This window comes from Taudactylus pleione, unplaced genomic scaffold, assembly GCF_031769625.1.
Source record: "Taudactylus pleione unplaced genomic scaffold, aTauple2 ptg000473l, whole genome shotgun sequence".
NCBI lineage: Eukaryota > Metazoa > Chordata > Amphibia > Anura > Myobatrachidae > Taudactylus > Taudactylus pleione.
In genome coordinates this window covers 6,701,691-6,721,422 of record NW_028284875.1, presented here as the reverse complement: position 1 = coordinate 6,721,422, position 19,732 = coordinate 6,701,691, and the positions used below count along the sequence as shown (strand labels likewise).

Genomic DNA, 19,732 nt, shown 5'->3' with positions numbered 1-19,732 from the left:
ACTAATCCACAATGTCATCAGGATAAATGTCTGCTTTTAGATACAGGGCCATAATTTTGCAAGCTGAACAGTACCGGATTGTTAAGCAGATAAAAGTTTCTGGTGGAGCCATTTGTGCAGTATCAAGCAAGAATAAAGGGAACATCTCCAGTAATTATATGGATGAAATAAAGCCCAGATGAGACTTGAAACCACAATCCCTAGCTTAGGAGACCAGTGCCTTATCCATTAGGCCAGTGGGGCTTAGTAACATCTTTGTGTGAAACTGATTTTTTCATTAGTATAATCATTAATTGTTGCGATATAGGAAAGCCGTTTATTTGTGTCATTTGCTTTACAAATCCCAGCATGAAATGTGATTGTACTAACCAGACCTAATAGTGTGGACCCTCATGTTACATTGCAGCAAAACAGATTGATGCAACTCTTTTACCAATAAAGAGGTAGTCTTTTGCATTCCATTTTGTTGACTAACTAAAGTAATGTTTACAGTGCATATGAACCAAAGCAGATGTGTGTACTGGTACCTTAAAAACAGTCATGTTTGTGATTTTTTTCTGCCTTCATATCAGGATGTTCAGGTAGCAGATGATAATCATTAGAAAAAAAATTACATTTGCTCCAGGTGAGGCTTGAACTCACAACCTCGGCATTGCTCAACAGATACTGCCTTATAAGTACCGCGCGCTAACCGATTGCGCCACAGGAGCACATGGTCAAAGTGTATTATTTTTAGTTGAGTGATTTTAGCATCGAGTTGACTAAGTATATTAACTTGGTTTATTAATTTTAAATTAGTTACTTTTTAAATCCACTAAACTACTGCACCCAATACTAAAGTACCTAATAAAAGTAATATTCTAATCATAAGTTAATCAATTATATTGTGCATTTGTGTTATTGCCCAGTTTTATGTATCCTTAGGTGTATATTGCAATGAATTCATGCCATTGCTGTACAGTTCAATATTATCAAAATTGTAAAATAATTCCTGTTTATCAATAATTTCTGTTTATTTATCTTAAATAATATTTGCTATAAATATATGTAACTTCAATGTTGCATAGGGAAAATATACACTATAATACCAAAAAGTGCAGTATCTTTAAATAAAAATAAGTTAAATCTCACTTGTGCTCTATATTTAAAGGTAAACATTGTTTTTTTGGTCTGTAGCACCTAAATTGTCAGTAAAGTCAGTGTCCAAAGAAATATAAAAAGCAGAAAATTACCCTTTTGATGACTTGGATGAAAGGACTTCAAGAAACCCATCAGCAATTGCCATAGACATTGTTATTTTGTAGCCACTCTGATAGTAAATTGCAATTAAAACTTAATAGGTATGTTTTGGTATATATGGATTTCATGCAATACCATTAAGACAGTCACCTGCATTGAAAAAAAGCATAACTTCTAGAATGAGAATGAGCATCAAAGGAACATGCATCCTAGATGAGACTTGAAGCCACTGTCCCAGGTGATAGCAAATTTATCCGGAAACTAATCCACAATGTAATCAGGATAAATGTCTGCTTTTAGATACAGGGCCATAATTTTGCAAGCTGAACAGTACCGGATTGTTAAGCAGATAAAAGTTTCTGGTGGAGACATTTGTGCAGTATCAAGCAAGAATAAAGGGAACATCTCCAGTAATTATATGGATGAAATAAAGCCCAGATGAGACTTGAAACCACAATCCCTAGCTTAGGAGGCCAGTGCCTTATCCATTAGGCCAGTGGGGCTTAGTAACATCTTTGTGTGAAACTGATTTTTTCATTAGTATAATCATTAATTGTTGCGATATAGGAAAGCCGTTTATTTGTGTTCTTTGCTTTACAAATCCCAGCATGAAATGTGATTGTACTAACCAGACCTAATAGTGTGGACCCTCATGTTACATTGCAGCAAAACAGATTGATGCAACTCTTTTACCAATAAAGAGGTAGTCTTTTGCATTCCATTTTGTTGACTAACTAAAGTAATGTTTACAGTGCATATGAACCAAAGCAGATGTGTGTACTGGTACCTTAAAAACAGTCATGTTTGTGATTTTTTTCTGCCTTCATATCAGGATGTTCAGGTAGCAGATGATAATCTGATGACCTTAGAAAAAAAATTACATTTGCTACAGGTGAGGCTTGAACTCACAACCTCGGCATTGCTCAACAGATACTGTCTTATAAGTACCGCGCGCTAACCGATTGCGCCACAGGAGCACATGGTCAAAGTGTATTATTTTTAGTTGAGTGATTTTAGCATCGAGTTGACTAAGTATATTAACTTGGTTTATTAATTTTAAATTAGTTACTTTTTAAATCCACTAAACTACTGCACCCAATACTAAAGTACCTAATAAAAGTAATATTCTAATCATAAGTTAATCAATTATATTGTGCATTTGTGTTATTGCCCAGTTTTATGTATCCTTAGGTGTATATTGCAATGAATTCATGCCATTGCTGTACAGTTCAATATTATCAAAATTGTAAAATAATTCCTGTTTATAAATAATTTCTGTTTATTTATCTTAAATAATATTTGCTATAAATATATGTAACTTCAATGTTGCATAGGGATAATATACACTATAATACCAAAAAGTGCAGTATCTTTAAATAAAAATAAGTTAAATCTCACTTGTGCTCTATATTTAAAGGTAAACATTGTTTTTTTGGTCTGTAGCACCTAAATTGTCAGTAAAGTCAGTGTCCAAAGAAATATAAAAAGCAGAAAATTACCCTTTTGATGACATGGATGAAAGGACTTCAAGAAACCCATCAGCAATTGCCATAGACATTGTTATTTTGTAGCCACTCTGATATTAAATTGCAATTAAAACTTAATAGGTATGTTTTGGTATATATGGATTTCATGCAATACCATTAAGACAGTCACCTGCATTGAAAAAAAGCATAACTTCTAGAATGAGAATGAGCATCAAAGGAACATGCATCCTAGATGAGACTGGAAGCCACAGTCCCAGGTGATAGCAAACTTATCCGGAAACTAATCCACAATGTCATCAGGATAAATGTCTGCTTTTAGATACAGGGCCATAATTTTGCAAGCTGAACAGTACCGGATTGTTAAGCAGATAAAAGTTTCTGGTGGAGCCATTTGTGCAGTATCAAGCAAGAATAAAGGGAACATCTCCAGTAATTATATGGATGAAATAAAGCCCAGATGAGACTTGAAACCACAATCCCTAGCTTAGGAGACCAGTGCCTTATCCATTAGGCCAGTGGGGCTTAGTAACATCTTTGTGTGAAACTGATTTTTTCATTAGTATAATCATTAATTGTTGCGATATAGGAAAGCCGTTTATTTGTGTTCTTTGCTTTACAAATCCCAGCATGAAATGTGATTGTACTAACCAGACCTAATAGTGTGGACCCTCATGTTACATTGCAGCAAAACAGATTGATGCAACTCTTTTACCAATAAAGAGGTAGTCTTTTGCATTCCATTTTGTTGACTAACTAAAGTAATGTTTACAGTGCATATGAACCAAAGCAGATGTGTGTACTGGTACCTTAAAAACAGTCATGTTTGTGATTTTTTTCTGCCTTCATATCAGGATGTTCAGGTAGCAGATGATAATCTGATGACCTTAGAAAAAAAATTACATTTGCTACAGGTGAGGCTTGAACTCACAACCTCGGCATTGCTCAACAGATACTGTCTTATAAGTACCGCGCGCTAACCGATTGCGCCACAGGAGCACATGGTCAAAGTGTATTATTTTTAGTTGAGTGATTTTAGCATCGAGTTGACTAAGTATATTAACTTGGTTTATTAATTTTAAATTAGTTACTTTTTAAATCCACTAAACTACTGCACCCAATACTAAAGTACCTAATAAAAGTAATATTCTAATCATAAGTTAATCAATTATATTGTGCATTTGTGTTATTGCCCAGTTTTATGTATCCTTAGGTGTATATTGCAATGAATTCATGCCATTGCTGTACAGTTCAATATTATCAAAATTGTAAAATAATTCCTGTTTATAAATAATTTCTGTTTATTTATCTTAAATAATATTTGCTATAAATATATGTAACTTCAATGTTGCATAGGGATAATATACACTATAATACCAAAAAGTGCAGTATCTTTAAATAAAAATAAGTTAAATCTCACTTGTGCTCTATATTTAAAGGTAAACATTGTTTTTTTGGTCTGTAGCACCTAAATTGTCAGTAAAGTCAGTGTCCAAAGAAATATAAAAAGCAGAAAATTACCCTTTTGATGACATGGATGAAAGGACTTCAAGAAACCCATCAGCAATTGCCATAGACATTGTTATTTTGTAGCCACTCTGATATTAAATTGCAATTAAAACTTAATAGGTATGTTTTGGTATATATGGATTTCATGCAATACCATTAAGACAGTCACCTGCATTGAAAAAAAGCATAACTTCTAGAATGAGAATGAGCATCAAAGGAACATGCATCCTAGATGAGACTGGAAGCCACTGTCCCAGGTGATAGCAAACTTATCCGGAAACTAATCCACAATGTCATCAGGATAAATGTCTGCTTTTAGATACAGGGCCATAATTTTGCAAGCTGAACAGTACCGGATTGTTAAGCAGATAAAAGTTTCTGGTGGAGTCATTTGTGCAGTATCAAGCAAGAATAAAGGGAACATCTCCAGTAATTATATGGATGAAATAAAGCCCAGATGAGACTTGAAACCACAATCCCTAGCTTAGGAGACCAGTGCCTTATCCATTAGGCCAGTGGGGCTTAGTAACATCTTTGTGTGAAACTGATTTTTTCATTAGTATAATCATTAATTGTTGCGATATAGGAAAGCCGTTTATTTGTGTTCTTTGCTTTACAAATCCCAGCATGAAATGTGATTGTACTAACCAGACCTAATAGTGTGGACCCTCATGTTACATTGCAGCAAAACAGATTGATGCAACTCTTTTACCAATAAAGAGGTAGTCTTTTGCATTCCATTTTGTTGACTAACTAAAGTAATGTTTACAGTGCATATGAACCAAAGCAGATGTGTGTACTGGTACCTTAAAAACAGTCATGTTTGTGATTTTTTTCTGCCTTCATATCAGGATGTTCAGGAAGCAGATGACAATCATTAGAAAAAAAATTACATTTGCTCCAGGTGAGGCTTGAACTCACAACCTCGGCATTGCTCAACAGATACTGCCTTATAAGTACCGCGCGCTAACCGATTGCGCCACAGGAGCACATGGTCAAAGTGTATTATTTTTAGTTGAGTGATTTTAGCATCGAGTTGACTAAGTATATTAACTTGGTTTATTAATTTTAAATTAGTTACTTTTTAAATCCACTAAACTACTGCACCCAATACTAAAGTACCTAATAAAAGTAATATTCTAATCATAAGTTAATCAATTATATTGTGCATTTGTGTTATTGCCCAGTTTTATGTATCCTTAGGTGTATATTGCAATGAATTCATGCCATTGCTGTACAGTTCAATATTATCAAAATTGTAAAATAATTCCTGTTTATAAATAATTTCTGTTTATTTATCTTAAATAATATTTGCTATAAATATATGTAACTTCAATGTTGCATAGGGATAATATACACTATAATACCAAAAAGTGCAGTATCTTTAAATAAAAATAAGTTAAATCTCACTTGTGCTCTATATTTAAAGGTAAACATTGTTTTTTTGGTCTGTAGCACCTAAATTGTCAGTAAAGTCAGTGTCCAAAGAAATATAAAAAGCAGAAAATTACCCTTTTGATGACATGGATGAAAGGACTTCAAGAAACCCATCAGCAATTGCCATAGACATTGTTATTTTGTAGCCACTCTGATATTAAATTGCAATTAAAACTTAATAGGTATGTTTTGGTATATATGGATTTCATGCAATACCATTAAGACAGTCACCTGCATTGAAAAAAAGCATAACTTCTAGAATGAGAATGAGCATCAAAGGAACATGCATCCTAGATGAGACTGGAAGCCACAGTCCCAGGTGATAGCAAACTTATCCGGAAACTAATCCACAATGTCATCAGGATAAATGTCTGCTTTTAGATACAGGGCCATAATTTTGCAAGCTGAACAGTACCGGATTGTTAAGCAGATAAAAGTTTCTGGTGGAGCCATTTGTGCAGTATCAAGCAAGAATAAAGGGAACATCTCCAGTAATTATATGGATGAAATAAAGCCCAGATGAGACTTGAAACCACAATCCCTAGCTTAGGAGACCAGTGCCTTATCCATTAGGCCAGTGGGGCTTAGTAACATCTTTGTGTGAAACTGATTTTTTCATTAGTATAATCATTAATTGTTGCGATATAGGAATGCCGTTTATTTGTGTTCTTTGCTTTACAAATCCCAGCATGAAATGTGATTGTACTAACCAGACCTAATAGTGTGGACCCTCATGTTACATTGCAGCAAAACAGATTGATGCAACTCTTTTACCAATAAAGAGGTAGTCTTTTGCATTCCATTTTGTTGACTAACTAAAGTAATGTTTACAGTGCATATGAACCAAAGCAGATGTGTGTACTGGTACCTTAAAAACAGTCATGTTTGTGATTTTTTTCTGCCTTCATATCAGGATGTTCAGGTAGCAGATGATAATCTGATGACCTTAGAAAAAAAATTACATTTGCTACAGGTGAGGCTTGAACTCACAACCTCGGCATTGCTCAACAGATACTGTCTTATAAGTACCGCGCGCTAACCGATTGCGCCACAGGAGCACATGGTCAAAGTGTATTATTTTTAGTTGAGTGATTTTAGCATCGAGTTGACTAAGTATATTAACTTGGTTTATTAATTTTAAATTAGTTACTTTTTAAATCCACTAAACTACTGCACCCAATACTAAAGTACCTAATAAAAGTAATATTCTAATCATAAGTTAATCAATTATATTGTGCATTTGTGTTATTGCCCAGTTTTATGTATCCTTAGGTGTATATTGCAATGAATTCATGCCATTGCTGTACAGTTCAATATTATCAAAATTGTAAAATAATTCCTGTTTATAAATAATTTCTGTTTATTTATCTTAAATAATATTTGCTATAAATATATGTAACTTCAATGTTGCATAGGGATAATATACACTATAATACCAAAAAGTGCAGTATCTTTAAATAAAAATAAGTTAAATCTCACTTGTGCTCTATATTTAAAGGTAAACATTGTTTTTTTGGTCTGTAGCACCTAAATTGTCAGTAAAGTCAGTGTCCAAAGAAATATAAAAAGCAGAAAATTACCCTTTTGATGACATGGATGAAAGGACTTCAAGAAACCCATCAGCAATTGCCATAGACATTGTTATTTTGTAGCCACTCTGATATTAAATTGCAATTAAAACTTAATAGGTATGTTTTGGTATATATGGATTTCATGCAATACCATTAAGACAGTCACCTGCATTGAAAAAAAGCATAACTTCTAGAATGAGAATGAGCATCAAAGGAACATGCATCCTAGATGAGACTGGAAGCCACTGTCCCAGGTGATAGCAAACTTATCCGGAAACTAATCCACAATGTCATCAGGATAAATGTCTGCTTTTAGATACAGGGCCATAATTTTGCAAGCTGAACAGTACCGGATTGTTAAGCAGATAAAAGTTTCTGGTGGAGTCATTTGTGCAGTATCAAGCAAGAATAAAGGGAACATCTCCAGTAATTATATGGATGAAATAAAGCCCAGATGAGACTTGAAACCACAATCCCTAGCTTAGGAGACCAGTGCCTTATCCATTAGGCCAGTGGGGCTTAGTAACATCTTTGTGTGAAACTGATTTTTTCATTAGTATAATCATTAATTGTTGCGATATAGGAAAGCCGTTTATTTGTGTTCTTTGCTTTACAAATCCCAGCATGAAATGTGATTGTACTAACCAGACCTAATAGTGTGGACCCTCATGTTACATTGCAGCAAAACAGATTGATGCAACTCTTTTACCAATAAAGAGGTAGTCTTTTGCATTCCATTTTGTTGACTAACTAAAGTAATGTTTACAGTGCATATGAACCAAAGCAGATGTGTGTACTGGTACCTTAAAAACAGTCATGTTTGTGATTTTTTTCTGCCTTCATATCAGGATGTTCAGGTAGCAGATGATAATCATTAGAAAAAAAATTACATTTGCTCCAGGTGAAGCTTGAACTCACAACCTCGGCATTGCTCAACAGATACTGCCTTATAAGTACCGCGCGCTAACCGATTGCGCCACAGGAGCACATGGTCAAAGTGTATTATTTTTAGTTGAGTGATTTTAGCATCGAGTTGACTAAGTATATTAACTTGGTTTATTAATTTTAAATTAGTTACTTTTTAAATCCACTAAACTACTGCACCCAATACTAAAGTACCTAATAAAAGTAATATTCTAATCATAAGTTAATCAATTATATTGTGCATTTGTGTTATTGCCCAGTTTTATGTATCCTTAGGTGTATATTGCAATGAATTCATGCCATTGCTGTACAGTTCAATATTATCAAAATTGTAAAATAATTCCTGTTTATAAATAATTTCTGTTTATTTATCTTAAATAATATTTGCTATAAATATATGTAACTTCAATGTTGCATAGGGAAAATATACACTATAATACCAAAAAGTGCAGTATCTTTAAATAAAAATAAGTTAAATCTCACTTGTGCTCTATATTTAAAGGTAAACATTGTTTTTTTGGTCTGTAGCACCTAAATTGTCAGTAAAGTCAGTGTCCAAAGAAATATAAAAAGCAGAAAATTACCCTTTTGATGACTTGGATGAAAGGACTTCAAGAAACCCATCAGCAATTGCCATATACATTGTTATTTTGTAGCCACTCTGATAGTAAATTGCAATTAAAACTTAATAGGTATGTTTTGGTATATATGGATTTCATGCAATACCATTAAGACAGTCACCTGCATTGAAAAAAAGCATAACTTCTAGAATGAGAATGAGCATCAAAGGAACATGCATCCTACATGAGACTTGAAGCCACTGTCCCAGGTGATAGCAAATTTATCCGGAAACTAATCCACAATGTAATCAGGATAAATGTCTGCTTTTAGATACAGGGCCATAATTTTGCAAGCTGAACAGTACCGGATTGTTAAGCAGATAAAAGTTTCTGGTGGAGCCATTTGTGCAGTATCAAGCAAGAATAAAGGGAACATCTCCAGTAATTATATGGATGAAATAAAGCCCAGACGAGACTTGAAACCACAATCCCTAGCTTAGGAGGCCAGTGCCTTATCCATTAGGCCAGTGGGGCTTAGTAACATCTTTGTGTGAAACTGATTTTTTCATTAGTATAATCATTAATTGTTGCGATATAGGAAAGCCATTTATTTGTGTTCTTTGCTTTACAAATCCCAGCATGAAATGTGATTGTACTAACCAGACCTAATAGTGTGGACCCTCATGTTACATTGCAGCAAAACAGATTGATGTAACTCTTTTACCAATAAAGAGGTAGTCTTTTGCATTCCATTTTGTTGACTAACTAAAGTAATGTTTACAGTGCATATGAACCAAAGCAGATGTGTGTACTGGTACCTTAAAAACAGTCATGTTTGTGATTTTTTTCTGCCTTCATATCAGGATGTTCAGGTAGCAGATGATAATCATTAACTGATGACATTAGAAAAAAAATTACATTTGCTCCAGGTGAGGCTTGAACTCACAACCTCAGCATTGCTCAACAGATACTGTCTTATAAGTACTGCGCACTGACCGATTGCACCACATGAGCACATGGTCAAAGTGTATTATTTTTAGTTGAGTGATTTTAGCATCGAGTTGACTAAGTATATTAACTTGGTTTATTAATTTTAAATTAGTTACTTTTTAAATCCACTAAACTACTGCACCCAATACTAAAGTACCTAATAAAAGTAATATTCTAATCATAAGTTAATCAATTATATTGTGCATTTGTGTTATTGCCCAGTTTTATGTATCCTTAGGTGTATATTGCAATGAATTCATGCCATTGCTGTACAGTTCAATATTATCAAAATTGTAAAATAATTCCTGTTTATAAATAATTCCTGTTTATTTATCTTAAATAATATTTGCTATAAATATATGTAACTTCAATGTTGCATAGGGAAAATATACACTATAATACCAAAAAGTGCAGTATCTTTAAATAAAAATAAGTTAAATCTCACTTGTGCACTATATTTAAAGGTAAACATTGTTTTTTTGGTCTGTAGCACCTAAATTGTCAGTAAAGTCAGTGTGCAAAGAAATATAAAAAGCAGAAAATTACCCTTTTGATGACATGGATGAAAGGACTTCAAGAAACCCATCAGCAATTGCCATAGACATTGTTATTTTGTAGCCACTCTGATATTAAATTGCAATTAAAACTTAATAGGTATGTTTTGGTATATATGGATTTCATGCAATACCATTAAGACAGTCACCTGCATTGAAAAAAAGCATAACTTCTAGAATGAGAATGAGCATCAAAGGAACATGCATCCTAGATGAGACTTGAAGCCACTGTCCCAGGTGATAGCAAACTTATCCGGAAACTAATCCACAATGTCATCAGGATAAATGTCTGCTTTTAGATACAGGGCCATAATTTTGCAAGCTGAACAGTACCGGATTGTTAAGCAGATAAAAGTTTCTGGTGGAGCCATTTGTGCAGTATCAAGCAAGAATAAAGGGAACATCTCCAGTAATTATATGGATGAAATAAAGCCCAGATGAGACTTGAAACCACAATCCCTAGCTTAGGAGGCCAGTGCCTTATCCATTAGGCCAGTGGGGCTTAGTAACATCTTTGTGTGAAACTGATTTTTTCATTAGTATAATCATTAATTGTTGCGATATAGGAAAGCTGTTTATTTGTGTTCTTTGCTTTACAAATCCCAGCATGAAATGTGATTGTACTAACCAGACCTAATAGTGTGGACCCTCATGTTACATTGCAGCAAAACAGATTGATGCAACTCTTTTACCAATAAAGAGGTAGTCTTTTGCATTCCATTTTGTTGACTAACTAAAGTAATGTTTACAGTGCATATGAACCAAAGCAGATGTGTGTACTGGTACCTTAAAAACAGTCATGTTTGTGATTTTTTTCTGCCTTCATATCAGGATGTTCAGGTAGCAGATGATAATCATTAACTGATGACATTAGAAAAAAAATTACATTTGCTCCAGGTGAGGCTTGAACTCACAACCTCGGCATTGCTCAACAGATACTGTCTTATAAGTACTGCGCGCTGACCGATTGCACCACATAAGCACATGGTCAAAGTGTATTATTTTTAGTTGAGTGATTTTAGCATCGAGTTGACTAAGTATATTAACTTGGTTTATTAATTTTAAATTAGTTACTTTTTAAATCCACTAAACTACTGCACCCAATACTAAAGTACCTAATAAAAGTAATATTCTAATCATAAGTTAATCAATTATATTGTGCATTTGTGTTATTGCCCAGTTTTATGTATCCTTAGGTGTATATTGCAATGAATTCATGCCATTGCTGTACAGTTCAATATTATCAAAATTGTAAAATAATTCCTGTTTATAAATAATTTCTGTTTATTTATCTTAAATAATATTTGCTATAAATATATGTAACTTCAATGTTGCATAGGGAAAATATACACTATAATACCAAAAAGTGCAGTATCTTTAAATAAAAATAAGTTAAATCTCACTTGTGCTCTATATTTAAAGGTAAACATTGTTTTTTTGGTCTGTAGCACCTAAATTGTCAGTAAAGTCAGTGTCCAAAGAAATATAAAAAGCAGAAAATTACCCTTTTGATGACATGGATGAAAGGACTTCAAGAAACCCATCAGCAATTGCCATAGACATTGTTATTTTGTAGCCACTCTGATATTAAATTGCAATTAAAACTTAATAGGTATGTTTTGGTATATATGGATTTCATGCAATACCATTAAGACAGTCACCTGCATTGAAAAAAAGCATAACTTCTAGAATGAGAATGAGCATCAAAGGAACATGCATCCTAGATGAGACTTGAAGCCACTGTCCCAGGTGATAGCAAACTTATCCGGAAACTAATCCACAATGTCATCAGGATAAATGTCTGCTTTTAGATACAGGGCCATAATTTTGCAAGCTGAACAGTACCGGATTGTTAAGCAGATAAAAGTTTATGGTGGAGCCATTTGTGCAGTATCAAGCAAGAATAAAGGGAACATCTCCAGTAATTATATGGATGAAATAAAGCCCAGATGAGACTTGAAACCACAATCCCTAGCTTAGGAGACAAGTACCTTATCCATTAGGCCAGTGGGGCTTAGTAACATCTTTGTGTGAAACTGATTTTTTCATTAGTATAATCATTAATTGTTGCGATATAGGAAAGCCGTTTATTTGTGTTCTTTGCTTTACAAATCCCAGCATGAAATGTGATTGTACTAACCAGACCTAATAGTGTGGACCCTCATGTTACATTGCAGCAAAACAGATTGATGCAACTCTTTTACCAATAAAGAGGTAGTCTTTTGCATTCCATTTTGTTGACTAACTAAAGTAATGTTTACAGTGCATATGAACCAAAGCAGATGTGTGTACTGGTACCTTAAAAACAGTCATGTTTGTGATTTTTTTCTGCCTTCATATCAGGATGTTCAGCTAGCAGATGATAATCATTAGAAAAAAAATTACATTTGCTCCAGGTGAGGCTTGAACTCACAACCTCGGCATTGCTCAACAGATACTGCCTATAAGTACCGCGCGTTAACCAATTGCGCCACAGGAGCACATGGTCAAAGTGTATTATTTTTAGTTGAGTGATTTTAGCATCGAGTTGACTAAGTATATTAACTTGGTTTATTAATTTTAAATTAGTTACTTTTTAATTCCACTAAACTACTGCACCCAATACTAAAGTACCTAATAAAAGTAATATTCTAATCATAAGTTAATCAATTATATTGTGCATTTGTGTTATTGCCCAGTTTTATGTATCCTTAGGTGTATATTGCAATGAATTCATGCCATTGCTGTACAGTTCAATATTATCAAAATTGTAAAATAATTCCTGTTTATAAATAATTTCTGTTTATTTATCTTAAATAATATTTGCTATAAATATATGTAAATTCAATGTTGCATAGGGAAAATATACACTATAATACCAAAAAGTGCAGTATCTTTAAATAAAAATAAGTTAAATCTCACTTGTGCTCTATATTTAAAGGTAAACATTGTTTTTTTGGTCTGTAGCACCTAAATTGTCAGTAAAGTCAGTGTCCAAAGAAATATAAAAAGCAGAAAATTACCCTTTTGATGACATGGATGAAAGGACTTCAAGAAACCCATCAGCAATTGATATAGACATTGTTATTTTGTAGCCACTCTGATATTAAATTGCAATTAAAACTTAATAGGTATGTTTTGGTATATATGGATTTCATGCAATACCATTAAGACAGTCACCTGCATTGAAAAAAAGCATAACTTCTAGAATGAGAATGAGCATCAAAGGAACATGCATCCTAGATGAGACTTGAAGCCACTGTCCCAGGTGATAGCAAACTTATCCGGAAACTAATCCACAATGTCATCAGGATAAATGTCTGCTTTTAGATACAGGGCCATAATTTTGCAAGCTGAACAGTACCGGATTGTTAAGCAGATAAAAGTTTATGGTGGAGCCATTTGTGCAGTATCAAGCAAGAATAAAGGGAACATCTCCAGTAATTATATGGATGAACTAAATCCCAGATGAGACTTGAAACCACAATCCCTAGCTTAAGAGGACAGTGCCTTATCCATTAGGCCAGTGGGGCTTAGTAACATCTTTGTGTGAAACTGATTTTTTCATTAGTATAATCATTAATTGTTGCGATATAGGAAAGCCATTTATTTGTGTTCTTTGCTTTACAAATCCCAGCATGAAATGTGATTGTACTAACCAGACCTAATAGAGTGGACCCTCATGTTACATTGCAGCAAAACAGATTGATGCAACTCTTTTACCAATAAAGAGGTAGTCTTTTGCATTCCATTTTGTTGACTAACTAAAGTAATGTTTACAGTGCATATGAACCAAAGCAGATGTGTGTACTGGTACCTTAAAAACAGTCATGTTTGTGATTTTTTTCTGCCTTCATATCAGGATGTTCAGGTAGCAGATGATAATCATTAAATGATGACATTAGAAAAAAAATTACATTTGCTCCAGGTGAGGCTTGAACTCACAACCTCAGCATTGCTCAACAGATACTGTCTTATAAGTACCGCGCGCTGACCGATTGCGCCACAGGAACACATGGTCAAAGTGTATTATTTTTAGTTGAGTGATTTTAGCATCGAGTTGACTAAGTATATTAACTTGGTTTATTAATTTTAAATTAGTTACTTTTTAAATCCACTAAACTACTGCACCCAATACTAAAGTACCTAATAAAAGTAATATTCTAATCATAAGTTAATCAATTATATTGTGCATTTGTGTTATTGCCCAGTTTTATGTATCCTTAGGTGTATATTGCAATGAATTCATGCCATTGCTGTACAGTTCAATATTATCAAAATTGTAAAATAATTCCTGTTTATAAATAATTTCTGTTTATTTATCTTAAATAATATTTGCTATAAATATATGTAACTTCAATGTTGCATAGGGAAAATATACACTATAATACCAAAAAGTGCAGTATCTTTAAATAAAAATAAGTTAAATCTCACTTGTGCTCTATATTTAAAGGTAAACATTGTTTTTTTGGTCTGTAGCACCTAAATTGTCAGTAAAGTCAGTGTCCAAAGAAATATAAAAAGCAGAAAATTACCCTTTTGATGACATGGATGAAAGGACTTCAAGAAACCCATCAGCAATTGCCATAGACATTGTTATTTTGTAGCCACTCTGATATTAAATTGCAATTAAAACTTAATAGGTATGTTTTGGTATATATGGATTTCATGCAATACCATTAAGACAGTCACCTGCATTGAAAAAAAGCATAACTTCTAGAATGAGAATGAGCATCAAAGGAACATACATCCTAGAATAGACTTGAAGCCACTGTCCCAGGTGATAGCAATCTTATCCGGAAACTAATCCACAATGTCATCAGGATAAATGTCTGCTTTTAGATACAGGGCCATAATTTTGCAAGCTGAACAGTACCGGATTGTTAAGCAGATAAAAGTTTCTGGTGGAGCCATTTGTGCAGTATCAAGCAAGAATAAAGGGAACATCTCCAGTAATTATATGGATGAAATAAAGCCCAGATGAGACTTGAAACCACAATCCCTAGCTTAGGAGGCCAGTGCCTTATCCATTAGGCCAGTGGGGCTTAGTAACATCTTTGTGTGAAACTGATTTTTTCATTAGTATAATCATTAATTGTTGCGATATAGGAAAGCCGTTTATTTGTGTTCTTTGCTTTACAAATCCCAGCATGAAATGTGATTGTACTAACCAGACCTAATAGAGTGGACCCTCATGTTACATTGCAGCAAAACAGATTGATGCAACTCTTTTACCAATAAAGAGGTAGTCTTTTGCATTCCATTTTGTTGACTAACTAAAGTAATGTTTACAGTGCATATGAACCAAAGCAGATGTGTGTACTGGTACCTTAAAAACAGTAATGTTTGTGATTTTTTTCTGCCTTCATATCAGGATGTTCAGGTAGCAGATGATAATCATTAGAAAAAAAATTACATTTGCTCCAGGTGAGGCTTGAACTCACAACCTCGGCATTGCTCAACAGATACTGCCTATAAGTACCGCGCGCTAACCGATTGCGCCACAGGAGCACATGGTCAAAGTGTATTATTTTTAGTTGAGTGATTTTAGCATCGAGTTGACTAAGTATATTAACTTGGTTTATTAATTTTAAATTAGTTACTTTTTAAATCCACTAAACTACTGCACCCAATACTAAAGTACCTAATAAAAGTAATATTCTAATCATAAGTTAATCAATTATATTGTGCATTTGTGTTATTGCCCAGTTTTATGTATCCTTAGGTGTATATTGCAATGAATTCATGCCATTGCTGTACAGTTCAATATTATCAAAATTGTAAAATAATTCCTGTTTATAAATAATTTCTGTTTATTTATCTTAAATAATATTTGCTATAAATATATGTAACTTCAATGTTGCATAGGGAAAATATACACTATAATACCAAAAAGTGCAGTATCTTTAAATAAAAATAAGTTAAATCTCACTTGTGCTCTATATTTAAAGGTAAACATTGTTTTTTTGGTCTGTAGCACCTAAATTGTCAGTAAAGTCAGTGTCCAAAGAAATATAAAAAGCAGAAAATTACCCTTTTGATGACATGGATGAAAGGACTTCAAGAAACCCATCAGCAATTGATATAGACATTGTTATTTTGTAGCCACTCTGATATTAAATTGCAATTAAAACTTAATAGGTATGTTTTGGTATATATGGATTTCATGCAATACCATTAAGACAGTCACCTGCATTGAAAAAAAGCATAACTTCTAGAATGAGAATGAGCATCAAAGGAACATGCATCCTAGATGAGACTTGAAGCCACTGTCCCAGGTGATAGCAAACTTATCCGGAAACTAATCCACAATGTCATCAGGATAAATGTCTGCTTTTAGATACAGGGCCATAATTTTGCAAGCTGAACAGTACCGGATTGTTAAGCAGATAAAAGTTTATGGTGGAGCCATTTGTGCAGTATCAAGCAAGAATAAAGGGAACATCTCCAGTAATTATATGGATGAAATAAAGCCCAGATGAGACTTGAAACCACAATCCCTAGCTTAGGAGACCAGTGCCTTATCCATTAGGCCAGTGGGGCTTAGTAACATCTTTGTGTGAAACTGATTTTTTCATTAGTATAATCATTAATTGTTGCGATATAGGAAAGCCGTTTATTTGTGTTCTTTGCTTTACAAATCCCAGCATGAAATGTGATTGTACTAACCAGACCTAATAGTGTGGACCCTCATGTTACATTGCAGCAAAACAGATTGATGCAACTCTTTTACCAATAAAGAGGTAGTCTTTTGCATTCCATTTTGTTGACTAACTAAAGTAATGTTTACAGTGCATATGAACCAAAGCAGATGTGTGTACTGGTACCTTAAAAACAGTCATGTTTGTGATTTTTTTCTGCCTTCATATCAGGATGTTCAGGTAGCAGATGATAATCATTAGAAAAAAAATTACATTTGCTCCAGGTGAGGCTTGAACTCACAACCTCGGCATTGCTCAACAGATACTGCCTATAAGTACCGCGCGCTAACCGATTGCGCCACAGGAGCACATGGTCAAAGTGTATTATTTTTAGTTGAGTGATTTTAGCATCGAGTTGACTAAGTATATTAACTTGGTTTATTAATTTTAAATTAGTTACTTTTTAAATCCACTAAACTACTGCACCCAATACTAAAGTACCTAATAAAAGTAATATTCTAATCATAAGTTAATCAATTATATTGTGCATTTGTGTTATTGCCCAGTTTTATGTATCCTTAGGTGTATATTGCAATGAATTCATGCCATTGCTGTACAGTTCAATATTATCAAAATTGTAAAATAATTCCTGTTTATAAATAATTTCTGTTTATTTATCTTAAATAATATTTGCTATAAATATATGTAACTTCAATGTTGCATAGGGAAAATATACACTATAATACCAAAAAGTGCAGTATCTTTAAATAAAAATAAGTTAAATCTCACTTGTGCTCTATATTTAAAGGTAAACATTGTTTTTTTGGTCTGTAGCACCTAAATTGTCAGTAAAGTCAGTGTCCAAAGAAATATAAAAAGCAGAAAATTACCCTTTTGATGACATGGATGAAAGGACTTCAAGAAACCCATCAGCAATTGATATAGACATTGTTATTTTGTAGCCACTCTGATATTAAATTGCAATTAAAACTTAATAGGTATGTTTTGGTATATATGGATTTCATGCAATACCATTAAGACAGTCACCTGCATTGAAAAAAAGCATAACTTCTAGAATGAGAATGAGCATCAAAGGAACATGCATCCTAGATGAGACTTGAAGCCACTGTCCCAGGTGATAGCAAACTTATCCGGAAACTAATCCACAATGTCATCAGGATAAATGTCTGCTTTTAGATACAGGGCCATAATTTTGCAAGCTGAACAGTACCGGATTGTTAAGCAGATAAAAGTTTCTGGTGGAGCCATTTGTGCAGTATCAAGCAAGAATAAAGGGAACATCTCCAGTAATTATATGGATGAACTAAATCCCAGATGAGACTTGAAACCACAATCCCTAGCTTAAGAGGACAGTGCCTTATCCATTAGGCCAGTGGGGCTTAGTAACATCTTTGTGTGAAACTGATTTTTTCATTAGTATAATCATTAATTGTTGCGATATAGGAAAGCCATTTATTTGTGTTCTTTGCTTTACAAATCCCAGCATGAAATGTGATTGTACTAACCAGACCTAATAGAGTGGACCCTCATGTTACATTGCAGCAAAACAGATTGATGCAACTCTTTTACCAATAAAGAGGTAGTCTTTTGCATTCCATTTTGTTGACTAACTAAAGTAATGTTTACAGTGCATATGAACCAAAGAAGATGTGTGTACTGGTACCTTAAAAACAGTCATGTTTGTGATTTTTTTCTGCCTTCATATCAGGATGTTCAGGTAGCAGATGATAATCATTAAATGATGACATTAGAAAAAAAATTACATTTGCTCCAGGTGAGGCTTGAACTCACAACCTCAGCATTGCTCAACAGATACTGTCTTATAAGTACCGCGCGCTGACCGATTGCGCCACAGGAACACATGGTCAAAGTGTATTATTTTTAGTTGAGTGATTTTAGCATCGAGTTGACTAAGTATATTAACTTGGTTTATTAATTTTAAATTAGTTACTTTTTAAATCCACTAAACTACTGCACCCAATACTAAAGTACCTAATAAAAGTAATATTCTAATCATAAGTTAATCAATTATATTGTGCATTTGTGTTATTGCCCAGTTTTATGTATCCTTAGGTGTATATTGCAATGAATTCATGCCATTGCTGTACAGTTCAATATTATCAAAATTGTAAAATAATTCCTGTTTATAAATAATTTCTGTTTATTTATCTTAAATAATATTTGCTATAAATATATGTAACTTCAATGTTGCATAGGGAAAATATACACTATAATACCAAAAAGTGCAGTATCTTTAAATAAAAATAAGTTAAATCTCACTTGTGCTCTATATTTAAAGGTAAACATTGTTTTTTTGGTCTGTAGCACCTAAATTGTCAGTAAAGTCAGTGTCCAAAGAAATATAAAAAGCAGAAAATTACCCTTTTGATGACATGGATGAAAGGACTTCAAGAAACCCATCAGCAATTGCCATAGACATTGTTATTTTGTAGCCACTCTGATATTAAATTGCAATTAAAACTTAATAGGTATGTTTTGGTATATATGGATTTCATGCAATACCATTAAGACAGTCACCTGCATTGAAAAAAAGCATAACTTCTAGAATGAGAATGAGCATCAAAGGAACATACATCCTAGAATAGACTTGAAGCCACTGTCCCAGGTGATAGCAATCTTATCCGGAAACTAATCCACAATGTCATCAGGATAAATGTCTGCTTTTAGATACAGGGCCATAATTTTGCAAGCTGAACAGTACCGGATTGTTAAGCAGATAAAAGTTTCTGGTGGAGCCATTTGTGCAGTATCAAGCAAGAATAAAGGGAACATCTCCAGTAATTATATGGATGAAATAAAGCC

At 33.5% G+C, this 19,732-nt stretch overlaps 11 non-coding genes across 11 annotated transcripts; all 11 read right to left on the bottom strand.

Moving 5' to 3' along the window:
• Positions 1 to 617: 617 nt before the first annotated feature.
• TRNAI-UAU (transfer RNA isoleucine (anticodon UAU)) lies at positions 618 to 710 on the bottom strand. Its single transcript is given in 2 exon segments — positions 618 to 653; positions 673 to 710. It is a non-coding gene; the product is annotated as a tRNA-Ile (tRNA).
• Positions 711 to 2,123: 1,413 nt separating this feature from the next.
• Positions 2,124 to 2,216, bottom strand: TRNAI-UAU (transfer RNA isoleucine (anticodon UAU)). The gene is given in 2 exon segments: positions 2,124 to 2,159; positions 2,179 to 2,216. It is a non-coding gene; the product is annotated as a tRNA-Ile (tRNA).
• Positions 2,217 to 3,629: 1,413 nt separating this feature from the next.
• TRNAI-UAU (transfer RNA isoleucine (anticodon UAU)) lies at positions 3,630 to 3,722 on the bottom strand. The gene is given in 2 exon segments: positions 3,630 to 3,665; positions 3,685 to 3,722. It is a non-coding gene; the product is annotated as a tRNA-Ile (tRNA).
• Positions 3,723 to 5,128: 1,406 nt separating this feature from the next.
• On the bottom strand, positions 5,129 to 5,221 carry TRNAI-UAU (transfer RNA isoleucine (anticodon UAU)). Its single transcript is given in 2 exon segments — positions 5,129 to 5,164; positions 5,184 to 5,221. It is a non-coding gene; the product is annotated as a tRNA-Ile (tRNA).
• A 1,413-nt stretch (positions 5,222 to 6,634) lies between these two features.
• Positions 6,635 to 6,727, bottom strand: TRNAI-UAU (transfer RNA isoleucine (anticodon UAU)). Its single transcript is given in 2 exon segments — positions 6,635 to 6,670; positions 6,690 to 6,727. It is a non-coding gene; the product is annotated as a tRNA-Ile (tRNA).
• A 1,406-nt stretch (positions 6,728 to 8,133) lies between these two features.
• On the bottom strand, positions 8,134 to 8,226 carry TRNAI-UAU (transfer RNA isoleucine (anticodon UAU)). The gene is given in 2 exon segments: positions 8,134 to 8,169; positions 8,189 to 8,226. It is a non-coding gene; the product is annotated as a tRNA-Ile (tRNA).
• A 4,430-nt stretch (positions 8,227 to 12,656) lies between these two features.
• On the bottom strand, positions 12,657 to 12,748 carry TRNAI-UAU (transfer RNA isoleucine (anticodon UAU)). Its single transcript is given in 2 exon segments — positions 12,657 to 12,692; positions 12,711 to 12,748. It is a non-coding gene; the product is annotated as a tRNA-Ile (tRNA).
• A 1,419-nt stretch (positions 12,749 to 14,167) lies between these two features.
• On the bottom strand, positions 14,168 to 14,260 carry TRNAI-UAU (transfer RNA isoleucine (anticodon UAU)). The gene is given in 2 exon segments: positions 14,168 to 14,203; positions 14,223 to 14,260. It is a non-coding gene; the product is annotated as a tRNA-Ile (tRNA).
• Positions 14,261 to 15,666: 1,406 nt separating this feature from the next.
• TRNAI-UAU (transfer RNA isoleucine (anticodon UAU)) lies at positions 15,667 to 15,758 on the bottom strand. The gene is given in 2 exon segments: positions 15,667 to 15,702; positions 15,721 to 15,758. It is a non-coding gene; the product is annotated as a tRNA-Ile (tRNA).
• A 1,406-nt stretch (positions 15,759 to 17,164) lies between these two features.
• On the bottom strand, positions 17,165 to 17,256 carry TRNAI-UAU (transfer RNA isoleucine (anticodon UAU)). Its single transcript is given in 2 exon segments — positions 17,165 to 17,200; positions 17,219 to 17,256. It is a non-coding gene; the product is annotated as a tRNA-Ile (tRNA).
• Positions 17,257 to 18,675: 1,419 nt separating this feature from the next.
• Positions 18,676 to 18,768, bottom strand: TRNAI-UAU (transfer RNA isoleucine (anticodon UAU)). The gene is given in 2 exon segments: positions 18,676 to 18,711; positions 18,731 to 18,768. It is a non-coding gene; the product is annotated as a tRNA-Ile (tRNA).
• Positions 18,769 to 19,732: the final 964 nt, after the last annotated feature.